Consider the following 27,992-nt stretch of genomic DNA (forward strand, 5'->3'; position numbering starts at 1 on the left):
CAGCTTGACATGACAATTGTATACTTGGCTGCAATACCTGTTGAACTTGCGATGGATCCCACACTATGTTCATTCCCGGGTATTGACCCATGACAGGTTGAGGATATTGAGATCCATAACCGGATTGAGGATAGGATTGATAACTGAAAGGCACAGTTCCCGTACCTTGAACATATGATTGACCTTGAGGTGGTTGATAACCTTGACTCAAGTATTGACCTTGAGGTTGATAACCTTGAGGTAAATATTGATACTGGGGTTGACCTTGACCTTGAGGTTGATACCCTTGAGGTAAATACTGATACTGAGGTTGACCTTGGGGTACATATTGAGGTTGGGGTTGACCTTGAGGAATGTATTGTACTATGGGTACATACTGTCCTTGAGGTTACCCCCCAGACGCAATTTGTGTACCTTGAGGTTGCCCCCCAGGCGTTAATTGAGGCTGCCCCCCAGGCGGTAATTGGCCACCTTGAGGTTGAGAACCGGGAACTGAACCTGACATCATGTAAATGTCTCCTACACCCAACGGTTTATTACCATTGTTTCCAGCTAATAACCCATGTTCAATGGGTTGAGGAGATGCTCCCGCAAAGGTACCAGAAAGTGACTGATACCCAGAGGGAACAGAAGGACCGCCGTAAAAGAAAGATTCCGAAGATTGAGTGAACACAAATGACTGACCAGACATATTTACAGGAGTATAAATACCTCCAGGTGGAAAAGGAGTTCAAGGTGGAGAAAAACTTATTCCTGAGTTGTCTAAATAATTGGTTAACGAAAGGTACCAAGTAGTACTTCTAGGAGGACTGTAAAAGATAGATTCACGCTCCCTTAGATCAATAGTAGGTTGATCTTCAAGGATAGATACGCCTAATTCTTCCTCTGGAGCAAGTTCTTCAATAGCTATCAAACCAGCAGGAAGATTTTCGGTGATGACTCTTTCTACCCTAGGTGAATCAGGTGCACTAGAAGTTGGAGTAACAGGTTCAGATACTTTAGGTTCTTCGCCTATATCACTAGTAGATGAAAAACTACCAACAAGCTCAGAAACTACAACTGCTTCGGGATTATAACCCGTTCCTAGACCTTGGTAATCTGGATGGACTACCAATGACGATTCTCGTTCTTCAGGTGAACCTACTTTACTATCACTAGGCGTTACAAGGACCTTTAAACCTTCGTAATGACTCGGGACCTCTTCAGGAGGTTCGCCCCACAATCTACGGGACTTCCTCAACAAATCGGCCACGGTAACAATCTCAGGAGACTTGCCCCGAAGTCTACGGGACTGTCTCGGTAATTCAGCCACAGTTAAAAACTTTTAACTACTGCACACAGAAACAAAGTAAAATCTCAAAGCAAACCACCTAAAGTCTCTAAAGAACCAAACAAATTTGAATCACACGCCTAAAGAATCTAGGGCGTCAAACCATACACAAACAGTAGCCTCCCAGACTGAAAATACTAGTTGTAGATGAAACCCAGCATCGCCGAATTCAGTACAGAAGTGGTGGGCGGAACAGTTACCCCGGAAACCTGCTTAATGAATAGATCAGCACAAGTTCCTCCACTTTAACCGTCTCGAGTGAAGTGAACCCCCCCAAAATCCAAGTGAGTCTAGCCGACGTCTGCTCCAGGTACAGTGGGATCTTCCCTCCACCGTCACCTCGGTATAATCCTAAAGATAATGGTCACTAAGGTTACCAACAGCAACAAATGCACCTGGGGGAACAGTCTACACTCCGACAGCACGCAAGGGCAGAGTATCAAGCTCAATCCCCTTGCCAGCTCCTTGACAACAATCCAAGGTTTACCGACAAGTGACCCCTGGCTCCTAGACAATGGTTAATTCGAGGTTTACCGTTTGTAATACGTGCGTGTCTGGCGTCGTTCCCAACGAGGGAGGATTGATCCCCTCACTGGTTCAGACACGAGCTCGTGCTTCTCCCTTAAGAGGAGCTTTCCCGGAGTACAAATGAAACAGTTGGATTTATCCTACCACAAGATGAGCTACTTGTTTGGTTTTGTTGTCTTGGAGAGTTAATTACTCTCCTACTCCAAGACACTAGCCTGATCTATATTGGTGTTTCAGAGCCCTAGTAAATAAAAGTTACTAAGTTGATTTTACTTTAAGCGTTAATTTTTTATGGCTTTTCTTTAAGACAAAAGGTAATGGAGATGAAACTGATGGTGTGTAGACTCGACCGAAATCCACTACAAAGATGCACTTAGGATGATTTACACTAGTTTTTTCTTTTTCAATGAATTCCTTAGCTAAGAGAGTTGGAGGATGCAAATTTGAAATAAAGACAACTTTCTTGGCAATGAAAAACAAAGAAACAAACTCTTTGTCGTTTCAAAACATACAACACATGACCACTAATCACTTCACGAAAATTCCTTTTTCTTTCAAAGACACAAATGCTACCAAAGCAAACTTTCCTTCAAAAGATATTTTTGTATTTTTTCCTAATTAATAAAGCATGTAAAACTTACTTTAACAAAAATCAAAGTTAAAAAAGCTATGGCAATCAAATCAACTCAATTCCACTCAAAATCGAATCTAAGAGAAAAGCACCTAAAAGTGAATCTAACGAGTCAAAAGCTTACTAAAGATGATTCCTGGATGTTTTACTGAGTAAAAATGTAACTAAGGACTAGTCAATGCAGAACCAAAAACTAATCAAAAACAAAAATCAAAATCTTTTTGTTCTTTTTCTCAAGAATAAAATTCAAAGTTCAAACAACAAACGTTTTCGAGATTCACAAAGAGAAGACACAAAGGTAGGTCTCTCACAAGGGTGACTTCTATGACAGGCCCGACTCCTAAGAGGACTGAACAAAACCAGGGAGATCCAAAGTTTGACAACCTCTAATGCCAAAGTCACTACAGGACCAGTTAAAAATCAAACCCTAAGGCAAAATCCCTATGAATTTTACTAAAACCCTCGACACTGACAAAACAAGCTTAGGTGAAGATTTATGGCAGAAAACTAGTGGATCTGGGCAGAAAAAAAATTAAAAACAAAATGTAAAAGGCAAAAAAGAAGAAAATTGAATTTTTTTTTATTTTGACAGGGGTACGCAGGCGACCTGTTTGCACAGGTGCGGGCATGCTCTGTGCACAAAGCGACAGTGCGTACAGGTATGCACTGTGCTCAACTCAGAGGCTGCGCACTTCTAGCAAAACAAAGAAAAACTAAAATCTAATTTAACCCTAAGCTAGCCCACCCAAATACACAGTCAGACAGACAAAAACCAGAAAACAAATAACTTTTCTCAGATCAAAAGTTCATACAAAGGAAAAAATATTCACATCAATGGATTCCCCAACGGAGTCGCCATTTTTTCATGCAGAAAGAGTCGTTAGTGCGGACACAACCGACCTCCCTAGAAGCAAAAGCTTTCTAGTGACAAACAAGACAAATAAAGCTACCTTTCTCTAAACATGCATTGCAAATACAAGTAATCAGGGGATCTTTAACATACCTTTAGTCCAACGCTTTGTAGTAGTCCAGCCTCGCCGATCCGGATGAGCTCCTCCTTCTCTTCGAAACCTGCATTCACTAACAAGCCAAAAGATTAAATAGCACCTGATAAACTCATAAAACAATACATATCCATCATACAGACCAAGGAGTATATGAAACAAACCATGAATAACAATCTGTTGAGAAAAATAAGTTCATTTGCATTAAAAGGTAACAAAAGGAACCATTACAACCTGAGCCTTGGTGTTTTGCAAGTCCCTCCTAGGGTCCAGCAAGAGTTTTCCTTTACTTTGATCAGCTCACCCACTCTCAAATAAGGCTAGGAAAGGATGGGAATCTCTCCTCTCAAGCTTTACAAGGGAGTCCTAATTCCAGCAGCATCTACCCTTAGGAATGTTCAACTTTCAACCTCTCCTCCCTCTGGCCCAATGCTTGTATTTATAGTGTTTTAGAGGAAGTTATTCAGGTCCACCATAAATGGGATAAGCCCCTCTTTGGATGGGATAGCTCCCCTCTTGATGGGATAAGTTCCTCTTTGGTAGGGATACATGAACCATCTGGAGGCGCTTCATACACGTCAAACAAGCTTCTAGAAGGCTCTAGAAATGACCACAAGTAACTTTTTGGAGTGAAACTTGCGCCTTTTGACCTTTACAGGAGTACGCATCCATTGCTTTACATACAGAGCGTACAAGTACGCAGGTATTGTGAACTTGGAGTGCGTACACACAGGTAAGGCTAAGAGAAACTGCGTACCCAGAGATATATAGATTTTTAATGACTTTCTCTCTTTCTTGAAGTTTGACATGGAGAGCAGAGGTATGAGGCTTGTCAAAGAGGATAGTATGACAGTTGATGGAGCCATACTAACAGAAAATAGTCATGGTGACAAATTTTAGTGTAACAATATCCTAAGCTCTTTCCTCTTTCCATTTTTCTTCCCATAGACTCTGCACTCAAAGCATTACCCGATGTCTCACCGGAGCTTTTTCGTCGCATTTCCTTACTAAGGATAGCACCGACAACATCATCAAAATTTAAAGTACTAGATCCAGAAACAGAGTTACTAATGGCCATTACTAAACCATTCCAACCTTCTGGCGATGAGAACAAGAATAACAGAGCTCTAACTTCATCATCAAAGTTTACCCCTACAGAACTTAATTGACTTGTAACAATATTAATATCATTTAAATGGTCTGCAACAGATCCACCTTCCGACATCTTCATATTAAATAAACACTTCATAAGAAATACCTTATTTCAGGGCAAGGGTTTTTCATATAGTTTCGCCAACGCCTTAATCAAACCCTCCGTCATTGTTTCCTTCGAAATGTTGAAGGCAACCAACACTGCGAGGCACAACCGTACTGTTCTGAGTGCCTTTCTATCGAGAAGGTTCCATTCTTCATCTGTCATACCCGTTGGAATCTTTGTTTTTCCGCTCGATGGTAGGTACAGATCTTTCTGATACAGATAATCTTCCATCTACATCTTCCACAACGAGAAGTTTTGGCCGTTAAATTTCTTGACCCTAAACTTACCATCTTCTGCCATTTCTCCCACTTGAACTAGGAATCCTTCTCTCCTGCGAGTTTGTCAGCCAAAAAAAAAGACCTTCGGCTCTGATACCAGTTGTTAGAAAATTATATATTATGGAGCAATGGAACACATAAAATATTGCAGAAATATAAACACAGAAAACGCATAAAAAATAGAGACACAGATATATGTGGTTCACCCAGTTTGGGCTACGCCCACGGAGAAACAACCAGTCCTTCCTTTTATATTATCCAGCAAACTGAAGAGATACAACCTACAACAGATCCGTTGTAACACCCTCTTCGCACTCAATCTCCTCTCTCTTTCTCACTCAGAATACTGATCTACATAGACGCAATACAATTCCCTCATTTATAGTGAGGGGTTGCCTTCTAGGGTAAAAAACCCTAAATTAAACTTAACTTCTATCATCATATCTCTGCCTAATGAACGGCCCAGATTGACTAGAAATTACTATAATTTTACAAGGCAATTTGACATCTATTCTTCGCTTAAAGGGCGCTGCCCTCAAAACCCCCCCCAGGGGGGGCTCCCCAAAGGTCGCGGGCATCCCCCCCCTTGGACCACCCCTGCAGTGAATATTTTTCGGGCGGCATTGCCGTCTGATTTCGAACTGGGGTCCAATGTGGCGATACCTTTGAATACAGAATATAATTAAGCTCCACACCCAACAACAACTAATACAAAGTTTCGATTTACAAAAAAAAAAAAAGAAAAAAAAATCAAGTGTTAGAGGTACTTAGGGGTTGGCAGTCCAGATGGAGCAATCAACTTAGGTGAGAGTGGGAAACAAAAATAATGAATCAATGATGAATCTTGTGCAATTTATCAATATGTTTATGGAATATGTTGCAAAAATTTAGGAAAAATGTTACTTTTCTTAACATGTAGAAAGAGAGACACTTTGTGAGATATATAGTCAAAACCAACAAAAATAAGCTATTCTTATGTTTCCTTCACCTATCGCTCAAAATATAACTCATACCATATGACCAGAATGAAAGTTGACAACAACATCAATTAAAAATCCACTTAAAAATATTTAAATCTTATATATATATATATATATATATATATATATATATATATAGAGAGAGAGAGAGAGAGAGAGAGAGAGAGAGAGAGAGAGATTAGCAACCCATCCCCAGGTAAATCCTAACACTTTAATTCCTAACTCCTTAGATCCTATCTCCCTAATCCTTAACACCTTATCCTTATTCCTCTTATCTAAAAATTGAAACCCTAAGGCTTAAGCCCTTAACCTCTAACCCCCAAGCCCTTAACCAATAAACCCTTACCCCCTAGTCTCACAAACTATTAACCCATAATCCGTGCTAACCCCTTAATCCATAATGTTAATCCCCTTAAACCATAAACCGCTAAATTAAAACAACAAAAAAATGCAATATATAGATATATAATGAATAAATTACCAAGGGATAGCATTCATTCATGCCTTCAAGGAGTCCAAAATATCTACAATGTTTCTCCTCCTCTTGTAGACCCTACATTTGGTACAAGGGAAATAACAATTATCATCATCCATTTTTCCTTACCAATCTTTCAGTATTTATTATCTTACGAAATAAATTGTAGCTTCACTATTTTTGATGTAATTTTTAATTCCATTATATGTATGTATGTATGTATGTATGTATGTATGTATGTATGTATGTATGTATGTATGTATATGTGTGTGTGTGTGTGTGTGTGTGTGTGTGTGTGTTTGTGTGTGTGTGTGTATTTGTTAGATTTATACCATCAAAATATTAAGGATAAACATTGTATAATGGCCAAAATAAATGATCTCCTCCACCATCAGTATTCCAGCATTGTTATATTTGACTTGGTTAGATGTCATAAATCCAACGCTCACAACATACACATGAAATTTCTAACATGTATAAGAATGTGTTGAATATCCATCAAGAGTGTCAGTTATTTGACACATTTATTCAGTGTCAGATATATGACATTGGTTAGGGCTTTAAAAAAATCCAAATAAAATATGATAGTATGAATTATTATATCAGTATTGTTGAATTAAAGCATCAATTTGTTTTCCCATATGTAGTAGTGTGATGTTGTTGCATCAATTGATTTTCTTTCTACCTAAGGATTTTTATTACCTTCAACGTGCTTTTAAGTTCTACCTCATAATCAAATTCTTCTTCAAGTTCTTTAGCCTCATCATTGAATAATATTTAACTCCTTTCTTCATCAGTCACACTTTCATTACTTTATGTTGCAAAAGTGTTCTCATTGATGTCAAAGTATGTTTTTATACCTATTTAAGGTGTTTTTAGGTCCATAATGGAGCCTATATTTTGAGTAATTTTAAGTACTAATATAAAGTTCAAATTATCCTAAAAAGTTTCAGAAACACCTTTCCAATGATATATGGCACTCTAAGGAAAGCCTCCTAGATTAGGAGATATCCTTTTCAAAGTTTGACAAGTTAAAGTGTGAGTTGGAAGGGTTCCAAGCTTTTTGTTCTACTACATCCAAATAGTAGATTCCCCATTGTTAACTATCAAATACAAGGGGGTTCTACTATAAATCTAGACTATTGGATCAATAGTGTCAGAGATTGACTTTCAGCATGTTTTGACAAAATAGTGTGGGGTTTAACAACCAATAATGACAAATAGCGATCACCCCTAACTCGTTAACATTAGAGAAGGAAGGGTGGATCCATGATTAAATAACAATCATCCATACTCTCAATGAACAAAAAATATAAGGCCCATATCTATTTGGGCACTAAACATGAATGCTCAATAAAACACCTTCATAAAGATAAGTGGTGGAAACATGGCATGAATTCGTTGGCTAACCAAGGTGATGTGGCATATGACATGGCATGATGACATTAGATAGTCAACACAAGTGACATGGTATTCTAAGAAGAAGACATGTGGCATGTTGATTAAGTATTTTTGAGTGGCTAAGTGGGCCAAATATGTGTAACACATGGAACAAAGTGTCAGAAAACACATGGAATATGAGTGACATATGATGATGTCATGTCATCAAAGAGCTCCTAATAGTGGAAAATATTAAAATAGGTTGCAATTGAAGAAGGTTGAGAGGAAAAAACTTCTTGATCAACAAATGTGAAGTGTCACGTTTCACCCCAGAGGTTGAGTGGAAGGCATAGTAATGAACATGGTCAATATTGAAAAACCTAAGGGACAGGAATATTGTTATCAGCTAAAGATCTATCAAGGCATTAGGAATTGTACCATAGTCATGTTTTGCAATAAATTTATGTGTTAAATGATTTTATAAACAATGGGACCAAAACATGAAAAATCCATGGGTTCAACACTTTGGGCCTTTGGATGCTATATAAAGTGGCGTGGTTATATAATAAGGACATAGACCATTATACAGTCTTGATTATCGTTCGGGCGTCAATCCCTCAATGCCAAAGATTTGTGCCTTCAAACCATTTATGTATCACATGGTCTTATTGTTAATAGGGAGGCTTGAAGCATATGAGTAGTGCTTTGTGCATTTTAATACAACTACTCTACAGTCTTGAATTATCCCTAAGCACAAAAATTAGTTCTCTATGATTTGAAAGCCATATTTTTTTGTTTATCCCATACTTGGTAACCAAACAAATTTGGAAGTGCAATTAAATTTGCAAATAGAGCCAAAAATTAATATTGAATTTCATAATTGAATAAAGTCAATAGAAGGACACCATGATTGAAATCAAATAAGATTATAACATAAAAGAATAACATGAAGGAAATAAATGACAAGAGAACAATAATTGAATTAAAAGAACAAAGCTAAATTTAGAATGATTGTTAATTCTAAAATTAGTAGCTCAAAATACTTATAAGAAGAAAAATTGGTATGAGCATATACACACGAAATATTTTAATGGAATTGAAATCAAAGGTGTATTGAGATATGTGATTTTGGTCACTAGGAAAGAGAAATATTTTGAATAAGAAAAGCCTTCATGGTACGAGTGTGAAAATTTATATGAAAGAAGGATCTAGAGGGTTGTGCAAGTTGGTGCTTGTATAATAGTGAGTTGGCGTTTTTAAAATAGGGAGTTAGAGATCCATTCAACTTGGCGCATAAGAAAATAAAAAGTTTGTGCTTACAGTAAGAAAGAGGGTTGAAACCTTCAATAGGTTGTAGCCTAAAATTTTATGTAAGATAAGTTGAATCTTTAGTTGCATCATAATAAAAAAATAATTGGTGGTTTTCCTAGTTGGGTTTCCATGTTATATCTTGTGTCCTAATTTATGAGTTTGATGTGCTATTATTGTTGGCGTTGAGTATTCTTTACTTTGAGAAAGAAGTTTTAAATTGTCATCATACTGATTCACCACCTCCCTCTCAGTATTATCCCAGTTTCATACATTTAGTATCATAGCAAGGTTCCTTCAGGATTATTCTAATAGCTGGGAGGAAATTCAGGGGCAGTGTCTATCCAAGAAGGAGGAAACACCAACATGGCTGCTATGTTCACTAGGACTAACTATACATTCTGAAAGGTAAGAATGAGGACTTACTTACAATCACTTGGTGTAGATGTCTGGCGTTAGCACTTGGATTGAACCTCAGGTTGAAGGAAGGCAATGCCAAGGTAGCCACAAACCATGCTTAGCCAAGTAGCTAGCCCTAATAGGCTAGGAGAGGGCTCTCTCCGTAAGGATCTAAGCCAAATTGACTGGGTCTAGAAACTAATATTAGGCTAGGTATAGTAGCACAAGGTTTTATTTTATTTTTAAGGGTTTTGCTGGATCAAGAGGAGACAAACAGTTAGGGTAAGGAAATTAGGTCAAAACTGTAGGGTGTTCAATGGGGCAAGGGAGGCACAATGATCAAAACCTTAGGTTTTGATGAATGAGGTGAAAATACAGGTGATGAGCTAGGAAGAGCATGTAAACCTCATGGATTCTTCCTAAACTGAAGAAAACACAGACTATGAAATGTCTACCCAAAACAAAGCATAAAAGTTATGGATTCTGCCTTTCAGACTTGTATACATTCACATAAAGAGCATGAAATAATGAAATGGAGTCAAAAATACATTTTAACATATGAAAAAATAAGAAAAATTGAACTGAGCATCATACCACATGGATCCCAAAGAAATAGCTGCAATGTTTCATTAATCTCCTGTTGTAACTGGTACAAAATGATGTCTATCAAAGCCTAAGCAATCCCACTGAATCCAACGCTTTAAAATGAGAAAGAAAAAGAAGATATAGGCCTCAATTCAACCTCCTCCCATCCTCAGGGGTCAAATCCCTAAGATGAGGAACTAATCCATCAAAAGTTGAACAAGAAACTAGAATCTAAGAAAACCTAACAACTTGCCTCTGAAAGGGAGAAAACTGATTCATTTGACTTCAAGAAAACTTTTGATCCAATGGATCAACCCTCCATTAACTAATATTCATATTATTTACATTCCTAATTACCATTTACATGACTAAAAACATCATCCATGAGAGAAAACCCAAAAATTATAGTCATGGCATAGTAAAGTGAAAATTTAGCAGAAAATTGTCCTATGTGCAGTGTTAGAAGGCTATGCGCAACACTTTTTGCAAGGCCATTTTGGAGGCCGTCCCGGTGTCCAAATTGAGCTCATGATACCTCATTGGAAAGGCTTTCCTATCTACTTTCCAAATTTTACCCCTCAGAAACTGATTCTCCCAAGACTGCTTCTATGCACAATGCCATGGTCAAAACAGGGGTAGAAACATGATTTTTTAGGTGTTTTTTGACCTTTTGGATTACCATTTTTGCTCCAAAAGCTTAGAAAATGCACAGGGAGCATGATTAAATCATTAGGAATCCAATGGTGGTCTTCTTTTGGCCATTGGGTGCTCCTAGGAAAAGCGCAGTGCCAGTGGCGTTGCGCATAGAGCCAATTTTTCTGTCAAAAACTACTGAATTATTAAAAAATGCAAAAATTCTCAAAACTTGCTCAAAATTTGTGGAAGAACACCACCATCAAGTTTCTGGGTCAGCCAAGGAAGCTTTAGCAAGAAACCTAAGCCTATCACCCTCCTTTTTGCCTTTGAGGTCTTATTTTAGCCTTGTCTTCATTTGCCTGACTCTTATGTTACAAATCTTGTTCCGGGTCCTGTAATGGCAAGCCATGTGCCTGATGATTTGATTGTCTCTGTTGGTCCTTTTTAGAAGCTTCTCCAAATGAAAATTGACCGTGTAAAGCCACGTTCCTCTATCTTGCTCAATCTCCTTTTCAAGGCTTTGTTCCGTAATCAAGGTGGTTGGGGTCTTTTCCTCTTGCATTAATGATTTGCCTTTGTCATCTTCCTTCTTTTCCTTGAGATGTTCTAGCTCCATGAGGACCTGTTTTTCACTTAGTTGCATGTTCTCTTGCTCAAGGTATGAAATGACATACGTAGCTCTCGCCAAGTTGGCCATCAGTGCTTGGATCTGTGCATCTTTTTCCTTTATGATTATATTTTCTTTTGTTGCCTCATCTTGAGCCTCCAAGTCGACTATCTCAATGCCATGATGAATTTGTGGCTGTTGTATTTCATCATGTTCCATCAAATCAAATTACCTTTCCTCTTCATCATTGACGATTTCCTCCAACATCCTTTACTTACATTTTTGTACCTACTACACCTGTTGTGTTGATGAAGAAGGCAAAGCCACTTCCACAGTTTGTGGAACAAGCATTTTCCTATGAGCTGATGAAGAAGGCAAGGCCCCTTCCACATTAGGTGGAGTAAACACTTGCCTATCTGCTGCAAACAACTTTCTAGCACCACTCTAATATGTTTTGTAGGTTTGTGGCTTCTCAACAACTTTAATTGTTATGAAACCAACTCACAAAAAGATAGAAAAGATAGTTGAACGCCTTAGAATTTAGCCTCTTCGAGGGGGAAACCTCCTTTACATTACACAAGTGAACAATTCTTGGATGATACAAATGACAAAACATCCTTTCTATATATAGGAGTCTAAGGGGTCACAATATAACCAAGCTGACCTAACAATAATAATATAAAGGCACAAAAATAACAATAGGGGGATCTATGGGACATAGTAATAACAACATGGGGACAATATGGGCACAACAATATTAATAAGGGATACAACTACAATAGTAATGGGGGCATCACTAGTATTATAGGGACCTAACATGCCCCTCTCCTTCAAAAAAGTGTTGTCCTCAACGCTTGAGTAGTTTTGGATGCTTTTGTATAGAATTCTCATCCTCCCATGTGCAATCTTCAGCAGATAAGTTCTTCCACTTTATGAGATACTCTGAAATGGATAGATTTAGTAGTTGTCGAGTTCTTGTTTATATGACTGCTTCCAGCTCCAATATAGTTTTTCCTTCCTCGTCAAGTTCTGGCAATATTGTTTGGACGGGGAGCTTGTCGCCTATAACCTTCTTTAAACATGAAACATGGAAAACTGGGTGCACTCGAGAAGCTGCAAGAAGCTCCAATTTGTATGCCATAGTACCAATCTTTTGCAACACCTTGTATGGACCATAATACTTTGGTGACAATTTATTATCCTTCTTAGCTTGCTTGAGTGACATTTTTTTATATGGTTGTAGCCGTAGGAATACCCAGTCACCTACATCAAAACTTCTTTTGCTGCGATGTTGATCTGCATGTTGTTTCATTCTATTCTGCACCAAGATGAGGTTATCCTTTAAGAGTTGGAGAACTTCTTATTGATGCTCGATGTGATATTCCACTGCTTGAACCCTAGAATTTTCTCTTAAATATGATGTGATTGACAGTGGCTGATATCGATAAAGTGCCATAAATGGGTTCACTTTTGTTGCAGTATGGAAGGAAGTGTTACACCACCATTCACCTAGAGGCAACCATTTGACTCATTGTGTCTGTTTATCAGATAAAAAGCAATGAATATATCCTTCCAAACATTTGTTTACTATCTTAGTTTTCCCATCAGATTGAGGATGATAAGATGAGCTATGAGCTAACTGAGTACCAAGACAAGAAAATAATTCTGTCCAAAAATTTCCAGTAAAAATGGGATCTCTGTCACTTACAATAATCTTTGGGTTTCCATGTAGCTTTTGAATTGTTTCCATCAATGCCGTAGAAACTTTACTGGCTTTAAATGGATGTGATAATGCACAAAAGTGTGCATACTTGGTAAGTTTGTAAACTACCACCATGATGACCCTCTTTCCCTCAGACTTGCGTAAAACTGTGATAAAGTCCATTGAAACCTTCTCCCAATGTTGGCTTGGAATGGATAAAGGTTGTAATAGACCTAGTGTCTTAATTGTTTCAGCTTTATTTTGTTGGCATACCAAACATTCCACCACAAACTTTTGAATATCGGATTTAAGGCCATTCGAAAAAAATTCCTTCTTAACCCTGTGGTATGTTTTTAAAAATGCTGAGTGGCCCCCTAAGGGAGAAGTGTTCAATTCCACAAGAATATTTTGTTTGAGTTGGGAATTCTTACATAGGTATAAGCGATCTCTGTACCATAATGAATCATTTTTCCAGCTAAATGTATTAGATGTACTAGAATCTTGTTGTAACTTTTCAATAAGTTCCCACACTTCTTCGTCATTCTTCCATTCCTCCCTTGCTTCATTTATCCAATCTGGTTGGATAATAGAAATGGTGCACAACAATGCTTCCACATCCTCATCCTTTCTTGAGACTGCATCTGCCACAACATTTTGCTTCCCTTTTTTGTATATGATTTCAAAGTCATAACCCAACATCTTTGTGACCCATTTTTTTTGTTCTTCAGAGCATAATCTTTGTTATAAAAAGTATTTAAGGCTATCATGATATGTTTTTACCTTGAAGTGTCTTCCCATTAGGTAGAGTCACCATTTCTTAAGTGCATGCAGTATTGCCAACATTTCCTTCTCATAAATAGCTTTGTGTAAATACTTTCCCTTGATTGGACGACTTTCAAAAGCAATGGGTCTTTCATCTTGCATTAAAACAACACCAATTCCATTTCCGGAAGCATCACATTCCACAATAAAGGTTTTTGTGAAGTCTGGTGTAGATAAGATCGGTGCTTGGCACATTGCTTCTTTAAGATGTTCGAAGGTCTTTGTTGCTTCTAGAGTCCATGAAAATGCATCTTTCTTCAACAATGTTGTTAGAGGTGCTGCTATTTTCCCATAATTCTTAAGAAATTTGTGATAATACCCTGTCAACTCAAGAAATACTCACAAATTCTTTATGGATGTGGGGATTTCCCATTCCTTAATGGCTTTAATTTTGCTAGGGTCTACCTTAACTTCTTCATGAGATACAATATGTCCCAGATATTCGACCTCTTGTACTCCAAAGAAACATTTGGATCTTTTTGCATATAATTGTTTCTCCTCCAATAGTTGTAGCAACCTATCAACGTGTTCAACATGATCCTTCCAAGACTTGATGTAGATTAGTATATCATCAAAAAATACTAACACAAATTTTCTAAGGAAGGGTTTGAAAATGGAATTCATCAAACCTTGAAATGTAGAAGGTGCATTGGTAAGGCCAAAAGGCATGACTAAAAACTCATAGTGACCCTCATGAGTTCTAAATGATTTTTTCGGAATGTCTTGAGTCTTCATTTTGATTTGATGATATCCTGAATGAAGATCTAACTTGGTGAAGTAAATTGATCCATGTAATTCATCCAATAATTCATCAATGATAGGAATGGGAAACTTATCTTTAATAGTGAGCTTGTTGAGCTCCCTATAATCCGGACACATGTGCCATGACCCATCCTTCTTGTGCACCAATGCTACGGGAGCAAAGAAATAACTTTGGCTAGGTTGAATTATACTAGCCTCAAGCATTTCTGCAACCATACGTTCAATTTCACTCTTTTGGGCATAGGGATATTTGTACGGCCTGATGTTTGGAGGAACACTTCCTGGAATCTAATGAGTAGCAAGATCATGATCACGAATAGGTGGGAGACCTTTGGGAGTCTCAAATACCTTGGAATGATTGTCCAAGACTTTTGGAGATCTGGAGAAGTAGATGATTTCGATGTGGAAACATCTAGCGAACATAATTGTGAAATTACACCTCGTTGTTCCTTTTTTAAAAGCTTTGTCATACCATTAAAGCTTATTATCTTTCCCGGTTTCCTTGAATTACCCCTTAATTCAACTTCCTTTCCTTCGGCATAAAATTTCATGAAAAGTTCTTGAATGTTAAAATCTATTGTACTCAAGGATTGTAGCCATTAGACTCCTAGTACAACATCAGCACCTCCCATTGGAATGGAAAGCATTGGGCTATTCAATACATATTCTCCCATGGATAGCTTGATATTATGGCACTTTCTAGAGAAATTTATCGTTCCTCCATTTGCAGCCATCACTTGACACTCTAGTGCTGGATATAGGAAGCAATTCAATTCTTTTGCTATCTTTCAATGAATAAAATTGTGGGTACTGCCTGAATCAATCAACACTATTACCTTTTTCTTCTTGATATTTCCTTCTACCTTGATGGTTTGAGGAGTGGTAATTCTAGCCAATGCATTACAAGATATGGTCAGATTCATTTCTTCTTTATTTAGGCTTTTTTCCTGGAGTATATCCTCTTATTTTTGCCTTTCTTGTTCCTTTTCTTCTTCCTCTTCACAATCTATATAGAATAATTTCTTCTCAGCACACTTATGACCTTTAGTGTATTTGCTATCACAACTTTAACAAAGCCCTTTTGCTCTTTTCTATTCCAATTATTGTGGTGTCAACCTTATAGGTTGTGGAAGGCTAGGGGCAACAACACTTCCATCTTTATAGTTGTGAATGGTAGGTTTCCTGGTTACCATAATTTTGCTTTCCATTTTTCTTGCTAACCTAAACGCCTTCTCTAATGAATCAGGTTCCCAAAGGCGAACATCATGTTCGATATTATCCTTTAAAGCCCCTATGAACACATCAATCATATGTTCCTCTGGAATATTTTTTACCCTTATGCTCAATTTTTGGAACTCCCCAATGTGCTCCATCATTGAACCCTTTTGTTTGAGACTTATCAATTAGCTAAAAAAAGTGTTGCTTTTTGTATCCTCATAATGTGCTGTCATTTCTTCTGTAAAAATTGTCCAAGTGATAATTTATTTACGAGAGAAAAGCCACTGATACCATACAAACTGATTTGGTTCCAAATATAAAGTTGCAATACGTACCTTTTGTGTGTTTTGCACATTATTGAGATCGAAAAATTGCTCCATCTGTAGTATCCATGTTGCTAGATCCTTGCCATCAAACTCCCTCATATCGATTTTTGGAATATGGTGGGTCTTCGATCCAACATTAGAGTCTATGAAATCAAGATTAACATTTCTTTTGTTCTCATCATGAGTTTCCTTTACTACCCTTCCACCATTAGTGACCATTTCTTGTAGCAACTTATTCAAGTTCATCTTCAATACTTCCATCTTATCATCCATGCCATCCATTTTAGCATCCATGCCATTCATCTTAGCTTCCATGCCATCCATCTTAGCTTCTACATATTTCTTTAAACCATCCATCTTAGATTCTGTTACTTTTTGTGCAAGTGACATTTGTTGCACTTGGTCTCATAGTTTTGATATATCATGTTGCATTTCTTCCTCTTCTTCATAAGTCATGCTAGAACTTTCAGGTTTCTTACTAGATGTTTACATTTTCTTTCCTTGGGGCATCAATTACCGATAATAATGATTTACTACACCCTTTGAATTCCTTCAAACTGTTAGGACTCTGGACACCACATATCTCCACAATGGTATGATATTGAACACTTTGGGCCTAAGCCCTCATGGATTTGTTTTTGGGCTTTACCCCAAAAGGCCTCATAACAATGGAGATATTTTTCCATTCTTATATACCCATGATCCTCCCCACTTATAGTCAATGTGCGACTTTGGTCGTATACCAACAATCCTCCCCTCGAACAAAGGACCATCAAGCCTCCCCTCAAACTATTATCCATCCGTCCACTCTCTACCAACCAGGATTCTCCGCTCCAATGCATTGGAAGCACACGCCTTACATGGAGCACCACCTACCTCGATAGCTTGCTCTATCCCAGGTCAACTCCTCTTCACCGTGTTGGTACCAGGACACGTCCATGAAGAATCCAGAGCACACCGCCTGTCTAACCGAGCTCATCCATGGATCTCATCGTGATATTATCAGGGCCGACCACCTTCGTTCGGTATTCTGAGGATTCATCCACTTGGCTAACTTTGGGGCATGGCTCTGATACCACTTGTAAGAAAATTATATATTACGGAGCAATGGAACACATAAAATATTGCAGAAATATAAACACAGAGAACGTATAAAACAAGAGAGACACAGATATACGTGGTTCACCCAGTTTGGGCTACGTCCACCCCGAACAGCCAGTCCTTCCTTTCTATTATCTAGCAAAATGAAGAGACACAACCTACATCAAATCCGTTGTAGTATCCTCTGTTTCTCCCACAGTCTCACCTCTCAGTTTCTCGCTCTCAGAATACACATCTATATCTCAGTGTCCAATACAATTCCCTCATACAAAGAGAGGGGTTGCCTTCTAGGGCAAAAAACCCTAAACTAAACATAAGTTCTACCACCAGATCATCTGCCTAATGAACAGCTCAGATTGACTAGAAATTACTATACTTTTACAAGGCAATTTTACATTTGTTTTTAGCTTTGGGGGCGCTGCCCCCGAGCCCCCGCCGGGGGACCGCTGGTCCCCGGACCCCCCAGACGGGGGGGATCGGCCCCCCCACACCCGCCCGCGTGGAGGGGTGTACAAACTTCCTGGGGTATACATCCGGCTGAAACAAAGGCCTCTGTACAATCATGCTCCACACACAACAATCTCCCACTTGGAGAATGATTGTAGAAACTCCACCACTGCTTCATTTGCTGGACAATGACTCCTCTTTGGACCTGGCTGTTTCTCATATTCATCGTCATCCTTGAAGACCAATTGAAACTGAGCATATTCTCAGTTTCTCCCTGGTTACAACTTTTGTTAGCATATCTGCAGGATTCTGGCTAGTGTGTATCTTTTCCAGCTTCAACTCTCCATCTTTCAACACTGATCGTATGAAATGGTACTTGAGCTGTATGTGTTTAGTCCTAGAATGAAATGCTGAGTTCTTTGCAAGATGAATGGCACTTTGGCTATCACTGTATAATGTGCCCATATCATGCTCCTTACCCAATTCACCCATAAACCTTTGTAACCAAATCATTTCTTTACTAGCCTCTGTAGCAGCAACATACTCTGTTTCTATTATAGAAAGTGCAACAACACTTTGGATTTTTGAAATCCAATTGACAGCTGTTCCACCAACAATAAATACATATCCTGTAGTACTCCTCCTGTTATCCCTGTCACCTGCCATATCTGCATCAACATATCCCTGTAGAGAAATGTTTGCACCACCAAAGCATAATGCTTGATTTGTGGTACCTTTCAAATATCTGAGAATCCATTTCACTGCCATCCAATGTTCCTTTCCTGGATTGTTCATGTACCTTCTTACAACTCCCAATGCATGTGAAATATCAGGCCTTGTGCAGACCATTGCATACATTAAGCTTCCAACTGCTGATGCATATGGAACTTTAGACATATAATCCATGTCTTCTTGGGTCTTTGGGCACATTTCCTTACTAAGTTTGAAATGGCTAGCAAAAGGTGTACTAACTGGTTTTGCACTGTGCATATTAAATCTTTTCAACACCTTTTGTATGTACTCATTCTGAGACAATGTTAATATGTGATTTTTCCTCTCTCTAGTGATTCTCATACCAAGGATTTGTTTTGCAGCTCCCAAATCCTTCATTGCAAATGAATTTGCCAATTTTCTTTTGAGTACATTTATTTCCTGCATGTTAGATCCTTCAACAAGCATGTCATCCACATACAATAACAATATAATATAGCTACCATCATTTTTCTTTTTCAGATAAACAAAATGATCAGAGTGACATCTAGTATAACCTTGTTCAGACATAAACTTGTCAAATTGTAGATACCACTACCTTGGAGCTTGTTTTAAGCCATACAAGCTCTTCTTCCATGGCTACCTCCCACTTCTTCCTGCTTTCAACCTGCATTGCTTCTTCATAACATTCGAGTTCACCAGAATCAGTCAACAATAAATAATATAATGAAGGAGAGTATTGTTCAGGGGGTCTACTTATCTTGGTAGATCTTATAACACCACTTTCAGGTGTTTGGGGTGCCTGTTGTTGTTGTCGTGGTTGTTGTTGTTGATTATTATTATTTTCAGGCGCCTTTACCTTTTCAGTGATTTCATCAAGAACTGCGTATTCCTTGTTTTCTTTTTCCTGCAACTGATTCTTATACAAGACCTTTTCATTGAATATTACATCTCTGCTCCTAATGATTTTGTGATTTTCGTAATCATATAAGTGATAACCAAAATCATTAACACCATATCCAATAAAGGTACATTTCTTTGACTTTGCCTCAAGCTTTGTTCTATTTTCTTTATCAATATGGACAAAGGCCTCCCAACCAAAAGGCTTTAAAAAGGAGTAGTTTACCTTTTTACCTGTCCATGCTTCCTCCGGAACACCACCATCCAAGGAACTTGAAGGCCCTCTGTTTATTAGATAAACAACAGTATCTACAACATCTGCCCAAAACTGTAAAGGTAATCCTGCATGCAATCTCATGCACCTTGCACGCTCCATGATTGTTCTGTTCATCCTTTCTGATACAACATTTTCTTGTGGTGTTATTGGAAATGTCTTCTCTCTGCGAATTCCATGTTCTGAACAGTACCTATCAAACTCTTTGCTGCAATATTCACCTCCATTGTCTGATCTAAGACACTTCAATTTATTTCCTGTCTCAATCTCAACCAAAGCTTTACATTTCTTGAAAGTATCAAATACATCAGATTTATTCTTAATACAATATATCCAAGCTTTTCTAGTTGCATCATCAATAAAAGTAACATAATAACGAGAGCCACCGAGATATGATACCTGAGCAGGTCCCCATACATCTGTACGCACAAGATCTAATTTTTTCGCTCTTCTTTTCTTTCCCAACTCTGATAAATCTGACTCTCTTCTGTTTTCCATAAATGCAATTCTCACAGAAATCCAAATCAACATTCTTCAAACCCGGCAACAAATTCCTTGAGTGAAGAATCTTCATCCCCTTTTCACTCATGTGTCCGAGCCTATGATGCCATAATGCTACATCTACTCCTTTGGAAGTTAAAGCATTAACAGAGTTAGAAATACCATTACATAAATACAATGTACCAACCTTTTTGCCTTTTGCTATTACCAGGGCTCCTTTGGTGACCTTCCAATATTTATCTATGAAAGTTGTCACACAACCTTCACCGCCTAGCTGCCCTGTTGAAATCAGATTTTTCTTTAGATCTGGAACATGCCTTACCTCCTTTAGTAGCCATTGGTTTCCATTCTGTTGTTTTACAAGAACCTTACCCATTCCCATAATTTTATAGGGTTTATCATCACCCAAACGAACTTGTCCAAAATCTCCTTGAACATAGTCATGAAACTATTTCTTATCAGGTGTAGCACGGAATGAGGCCCCTGAATCTACCACCCAGGAATCAGTAATATTTTCGAAAGAAAGAATCAAAGCATCTTGTAACACCTCACCTGTCACACTTGTTAGGACTCTGGACACCACATATCTCCACAATGGTATGATATTGTCCACTTTGGACCTAAGCCCTCATGGATTTGTTTTTGGGCTTTACCCCAAAAGGCCTCATACCAATGGAGAGATGTTATGAAACCAACTCAAGAGAAGATAGAAAAGATATATCAACACCTTAGAATTCTGCCTCTTCAAGGGGGCAACCTCCTTTACATTACATAAATGAACAATTATTGGATGATACAAATGAAAAGACCTCCTTTCTATATATAGGAGTCTAAGGGGTTATAACATAATCAGAGCCGACATAACAATAATAATGTAAGGGCACAATAATAACAATAGTGGGCTTCTATGGGGCACAATAGTAATAATATGGGCACTACATGGGTACATCAATATAATAAGTGGGTTATACTAATAACAATAAGGGGTTACACTAGTAGTATAGGGGCCTAACATGCCCCTCTCCTTTAAAAAGCGTTGTCGTCAACGCTTGAGTAGTTCTTGATGCTTCTGTATAAAATTCTTGTCCTCCCATGTGGAATATTCAGCGGGTAAGTTCTTCCACTTGATAGATACTCTGAAATTGATTGATTTCATAGTTGTCGGGTTCTTGTTTCTGTGACTGCTCCAGGTTCCAATATGATTTTTCCTTCCTCTTCAATTTCTGGCAATATTGCTTGAATTGGGATCTTTTGCAACTTTTGAATAAGTGGCCATACTTCTTCGTCCTTCTTCCATTCATCCCTTGCTTTGTTTATCCGATCTGGTTGGATAATATAAATAGCACAAAACAATGCTTCCACATCCTCATCCTTGAAGAGTCTTCCCATTCGGTAAGGTCGCCAATTTTTAAGTGCATGTAGTATTGCCAACATTTCCTTCTCATAAATAGCTTGCTTGAGATGTAGCAGTAAAAATACCCAATCACCTACATCAAAACATTTTTCACTACGATGTTGATCTACCTGTTGTTTCATTTGATTTTGCACCGAAGTGGTGTTATCCTTTAAAAGTTGGAGAACTTGTTGTTGATGCTCGATGTGATCTTTCTCTGCTTGAACCTTTTTCTTCTTGATATGTCCTTATATTTTTTGAGGAGTGGTAATTTCTTCCAGTCCTTTCCAAGATATGGTCAGATTCACTTCTTGATGCTCGATGTGATCTTTCACTTCTTGAACATTTTTCTTCTTGATGTGTCCTTCTCTCTTGATAGTTTGAGGAGTGGTAATTTCATCCATTGAATTACAAGGTATGGTTGGATTCATTTCTTCTTTCTCGATGTGATCTTTCACTTCTTGCACCTTTTTCTTCTTGATATGTCCTTCTATCTTGAGAGTTTGAGGAGTGGTAATTCTTGCCAATGCTTTACAAGATATGGTCTGATTCATTTCTTCTTTCTCTGGGGTGGTGTCCTGGCGTATATCCTCTTCTTTTGATGTTTCTTGATCCTTTTGTTTCTTTTCTTCATATTCTATGTAAAATAATTTCTTCTCAGCACACCTATGACCTTTAGTGCATTTGCTATCACAATTGTAACAAAGCACTTTTTTCTTTTTTCTTCCAATTGTTGTGGTGTAACCCTTGTAGGTTGTGGAAGGTTGGGAGAAACAACACTTCCATCTTTATAGTTGTGAGGGGTATGCTTCATGGTTTCCATAATTTTGGTTTCCATTATGTCACAAATCCCTTTTACTCTTTCCAATTGTTGTGGTGTTGCTCTAAAAACGGTGTTGCTCTTTGTATCCTCATGATGTGCTATCATTTCCTCCGTGAAAATTGACCACGTAACAAGTTTTTTTACGAGAACAAAACCCTTCATACCATAAAAATTGATCTGGTTCTAAATATGAAGATGCAATACATACCTTTTGTAACAGTTGTACACCATGTAGATCAAAATATTGCTCCATCTGAAGTATCCAATTTACCAGATCCTTGCCATAAAACTTCCTGTTCTTGCTTTTTCTTGATTTTAGGAGCTCGACCTTGAAACGAATGTAACTCTGTACTTTCAGATCTTTAAGTTCTAAAATTGTGAACTATAGTAGCCCTCTGTGTCCTCTTTCCAATGCCACCAGTCTGATCCAAATTGGATTCTCTAAGAAAGAGTTATGCACAATCTCCCACGATGACCTGATTATAGACCTTTCCAGAAGAGCGAAATTGTATGAAGTGCCCCGTGTCACTGTTTCAACCTTTGGATCTGAAAAATGTGTACAAGAAACTACTGTCCGTCCTCTTTCTGTACCTTCTTACAAAATTTCAATCCGATCCGTAGAGAGAAAGTTATGATGATTTTCCCCAGGTCACCTGTTTTGAATGTAATTTAGGAGTCTGCAAAAAGACCAACTTCCTCAAATCATATCTCCGCAAATATCGCGTTAAAATATCTGAAATTCGGACCCAAGGTTCAGCACAATTTTTTCTCAATTGGGTTTTTTTTGTGACTTCTGAAACATCACAGAAGAAACGTTATAGCAAAAATGCCACGATGACCTGTTTGGAGCAGCGAAACCCTAGAATCCAAAGCTCTGATACCAAATGCTATGAAACCAGCTCAAGAGAAGATAGAAAAGATAGATCAACGCCTTAGAATTCAGCCTCTTCGAGGGGGAAACCTCATTTACATTACATAAATGAAAAATTATTAGATGATACAAATGAAAAGACCTCCTTTCTATATATAGGAGTCTAAGGGGTTATAACATAATCAGAGCCGACATAACAGTAATAATGTAAGGGCACAATAATAACAAAAGTGGGCTTCTATGGGGCACAATAGTAACAATATGGGCACTACAAGGGTACATCAATATAATAAGTGGGTCATACTAATAAAAATAAGGGGTTACACTAGTAGCATAGGGGCCTAACATACTTTTCCATCCTTATATACCCATGATCCTCCCCACTTCTAGTCAATGTGGGACTTTGGTCATATACCAACAATTCTCCCCTCGAAGAAAGGACCATCAAGCCTCCCCTCAAACGATTATCCATCCATCCACTCTCTACCAACCAGGATTCTCCACTCCAATGCATTGGAAGCACACGCCTTACATGGATCACCACCTGCCTCGAGAGCTTGCTCTATCCCACGTCAACTCCTCTTCACCGTGTTGGGACCAGGACACGTCCATGAAGAATCTGGAGCACACCTCCTGTCTAACCGAGCTCATCCATGGATATCATCGTGATATTACCATGGCCCACCACCTTCGTTCGGTATTCCGAGGATTCATCTACTTGGCTAACTTCGAGGATTCATCCACTTGGCTAACTTCGGGGCATGGCTCTGATACCACTTGTTAGGACTCTGGACACCACATATCTCCACAATGGTATGATATTTTCCACTTTGGGCCTAAGCCCTCATTGATTTGTTTTTGGGCTTTACCCCAAAAGGCCTTATACCAATGGAGATATTTGTCCATCCTTATATACCCATGATCCTCCCCACTTCTAGTCAATGTGGGACTTTGGTCGTATACCAACACAAACTAATTTTTCAAACCAAGCTTATGCAAAAATTAAAAAAAAACTACACACCTTTTTTCACTTTGTAGGAGCTCGATATTGAATCTGATGTATCTCTATAATTTCATATCATCCAGTTCTAAAATTGTGACTTGCAGTAGCCCTCTGTGTCCTCTTTCCAATGCCACCATTCTGATCGAATTTAGATTCTCCAAGGTAGAGTTATACACAATCTCCCAAGATGACCTGATTATAGACCTTTCCAGAAGAGTGAACTTGTATGAAGTGCCACGTGTCACTATTTTGACCTTAGTACCTAAAAAATATACAAAGGAAACTACAGTCCATCCTCTTTTTGTAACTTCTTACGAAATTTCAATCTTATGCTCAAAAAAAAAGTTATGATGATTTTCCCAAGGTCACCTATTTGAAATGTCATTCAAGAGTCTGCAAAATGGCCAACTTCCTCACATAATATCTCCGCAAATATAGTTCAAAAAGCTCTGAAATTCAGAACCAACGTTCAACGCGACTGGTGGGCCCCAGTATTGTAGCAATAATGCTGCAACTCCTGGAACTCCCTTCTTTAATTTTATCAACCCGGTAGTTCGTAACAAACTTGGAAGCGATGGTGTTGTATGCACAAGTACTAGCTCTTGCCACGACTGTCACTTGATCAGATGGCACAAGTACGCTAGGAGCTTAAGCCAACTTCTATGAGCTCTTAGAAGAAGATTTTTAACTGATGGATGAAAGCTAACTCAAATGAGGCTAATCTACTTGCAGAAAGAAACTGAAAGTTGAAAGGAAATGAAAACCCTAGCAAACCCTAGTTTTACCGACTAACCCTACAGGTGCAAGAAAAATGATGAAAGCTACAGAAAGGAATGCCATTGACTCTTAGAAAGTTAAAATGCATGTGACTTAGCTACTTCTGAAATGAAATCTGAAAAGAAACATATTTTTGTATTTTTAAGTAAGTTGGCAGAATTATTGTGCGTGTGCTTTAACTGTTTTTGACTGTGCAGAGGTGGATTGGCGAAAGGAAATGCTTGCAGAAGGTTGGGAAGGTTAGAAGAGAGCCTAAGGGGTCCCTAGCACCCTTCCAGAGAGTTTCATAGAGTTTGGCTATCAAGAAACCGCTTTTGTGAGCTTCTACAGGAAGTCTACAGTGGTTCTACAGGATGTTCTGAAATTTCTACAAGATGTTCCGAAAAGAGGATTTTGGAGGGTTGATGGAGGAAAAATGGTGGGAAAGTGGAAATGAAGGTTGATAAGGATGTTAAGGGGTCTAGGACCTCGTGAATGAGGTTAAGGAGCGATTGGATTCGTTCGAGGATGGAGGGAGCAATGATGCACAAGAATGTAGAAATTAGGGCAAAGGGAGAAAACGTAGCAAATGAGAGGCAAGAATCTAAGTTGGAGGATGAAGCATGTTGCATGGATGGGGTAAGGATAGATGAGGAGGTATCATAGGTACTTTGCAAGTTATTTCTCAAACTTAACAAACAAAAACTCAGAAAATCAAGGACCTAGCTACTTTAACCTAATCTGTCCTAAATAACAGCAAAGAAAATGAATAATAGTTTATTTGCAACGAAATCATGTGAAGTAGCTATGAAAACTAAGCAATCATGAACCTGAGCATGTAATAACAACTGGTATCAAGTCCTACAAATGAGAATCTAACACTAATAATTGCATGATGAAGCAAAAACAATGTTTTTGGTGGCAGCAAGGACACCTTGGTCCCAGCTCATGGTCCCACTGAGGGAGAGGTGAGATCAGAGGTGCTTGATAGCCTTTTTATGAAGATCTTCTCTGCTATTAACCTATCAAATCAATCTGAACATGAAAAACATTTTTAATCATCAAAAGCAACCTAAACAACAAAACAAGATCTAAATCTAAATAGTAGATTTTATTCTAAGAATGCATCAAAAACACATAAAAGTAAACAAAGGAGGTACTGGGCAAATGGGTTGGTCCCAAACCCAAGAGCTACAGCCTCCTAAGAGAGATTAGAGCTGGTGCAAAGCTAGATTTATCTTTATTGATCAAAAGAATAGTTACATTCCAAAAACTATCTACAAGAAAAGCTTGAAAATGTGCTAAAATGCAGAGCTAACCTACTGCCTAAAAAATGACTAAAATCGAACTGCCAGCTAGCTAACTTCTGCCTACAAAGTGACTAACTGAAATGAGGCCCTAAGCCTTCTTATTTATACAAATTGAAGACCCCAACAACCATCCTAAACTTTAGGAACTCAGCTGCCAAAACTTGTAGTTAACAACACCTTTACTAGCCCTTGCTCGGCTACCCTTGTGATAATTGATGTGGTGGCCCTTGAACTCTGAGTTGATGGTGGAGAATTCGAGGTATGGGCCCATAAATGAAGGGGACACCTTCCTAAAAATCCTCTCCACAAATTTGGCTGCCAAGTGCTCGTTTAAACCTTTGATTTTGTCTCCAAATTGACCAAAAAGACTACATAAAGCACAAATTATACTTGTTGGCATAATGAATAACCCAATTCACTCTATTAGCATAAATATAATAAAAAACATGTAATAAAATAATGAGAATGGTGGATTAAGTCGAATTAGGAGGCTAGATGAGCCCATAAAATTATCCATTTTTGGGGCTCATCATCACCCCCCTACTGAAGGTGTTGCTCATCCTCTGAGCAACTAATCTATCTCTCCATCTTTGATGGCCTTGGTGGCCTCCCTGTCATGCCAAGCTTCTGAAGTGATGTCCTCTTCAACTTCTGAATTGATGTCCTCTTCTCGGTCATGAAACCATGCTTTTCTCTCTACTTCTTCCCACTGCCTGTGCTCCTTTTCTTGTAGCAGTTTTGTTAGCACCTCCACCTCAGCCTGCAGCATGTCCTCTCTTTGCTTTTCATCAGATGTTTCCTTGTCTTTCCCTCTTCCTATGATTGCTTGGTCGCCTTTTCTTCCAATTTCTCGGTCTCTCTTAGCTTAGCCCGAGTTTCTTGTAGAACTGTCTTAGCTTCCTGTAGAAAGTCCAGTGTCAACTGTTTTCGTCTGCTTGGTCTGCTTGGCTGGATGTGTATTTCCTTTTAATTTGTGTGTGGTTGCCTTGGTTGTGACAACTTTCATTTGGGCTTTCTTGGCCTTTTTATTCCCAACCTTTTTCCTTTTTCGCCCTCTCTGTTTTTGCTGTTGTGTCCTTTTCTGTCTCATGCTCAGCGGTCGTGTCAAATTCCTCTTTTTCCTTCTGTTCTTCCTCTGTTTTGCCCTTTTCATGAATGTCTTGTGCTCCCTCATCAACGTTCTTTTCAATTTATTTAGTTGGCATGGTGTTGAGTTTTTGTTTTAACCAGAAAAAAAAAGAAAATTGTTCAGGGAAACAGTCATTTCACTGCGACAGAGGATAGTTGATTTTTTTTTTTATTTTTTTTTTTTCTGAGACCAAATAAGGAATTCTTCATGCTCCTTACAACATCAAATGGCAGTAATTCCCTTGTGTTAAAACTGTTGTCACCTAGAATTGGTTTGTCTTTTTATGAAAGAAATTTTTTTACAAAGCAGGGCATAAGGACATTGGTTTTTTCCAACACATTGATAGATATGTAAATTCAGGTTTTTCCACACACACAGGTTGGTCTCTACTGCTGCATGTCTTCTTTGCAAGGGAATGCTTTATTTTCTTTATTAACACTGATGAGGAGATTTTGGATGTAGAAGAAAAAAAATGGGTAAACTGAGTGAATCATGCAGGCAAACTTCCACTGTTCCCAATGAAAAGGAAAACTTTTTACTCTCA

This window comes from Pinus tabuliformis, chromosome J (genome assembly GCF_031772625.1).
Source record: "Pinus tabuliformis cultivar Carrire ecotype Pingquan chromosome J, CPIR1, whole genome shotgun sequence".
Taxonomy (NCBI): Eukaryota; Viridiplantae; Streptophyta; class Pinopsida; order Pinales; family Pinaceae; genus Pinus; species Pinus tabuliformis.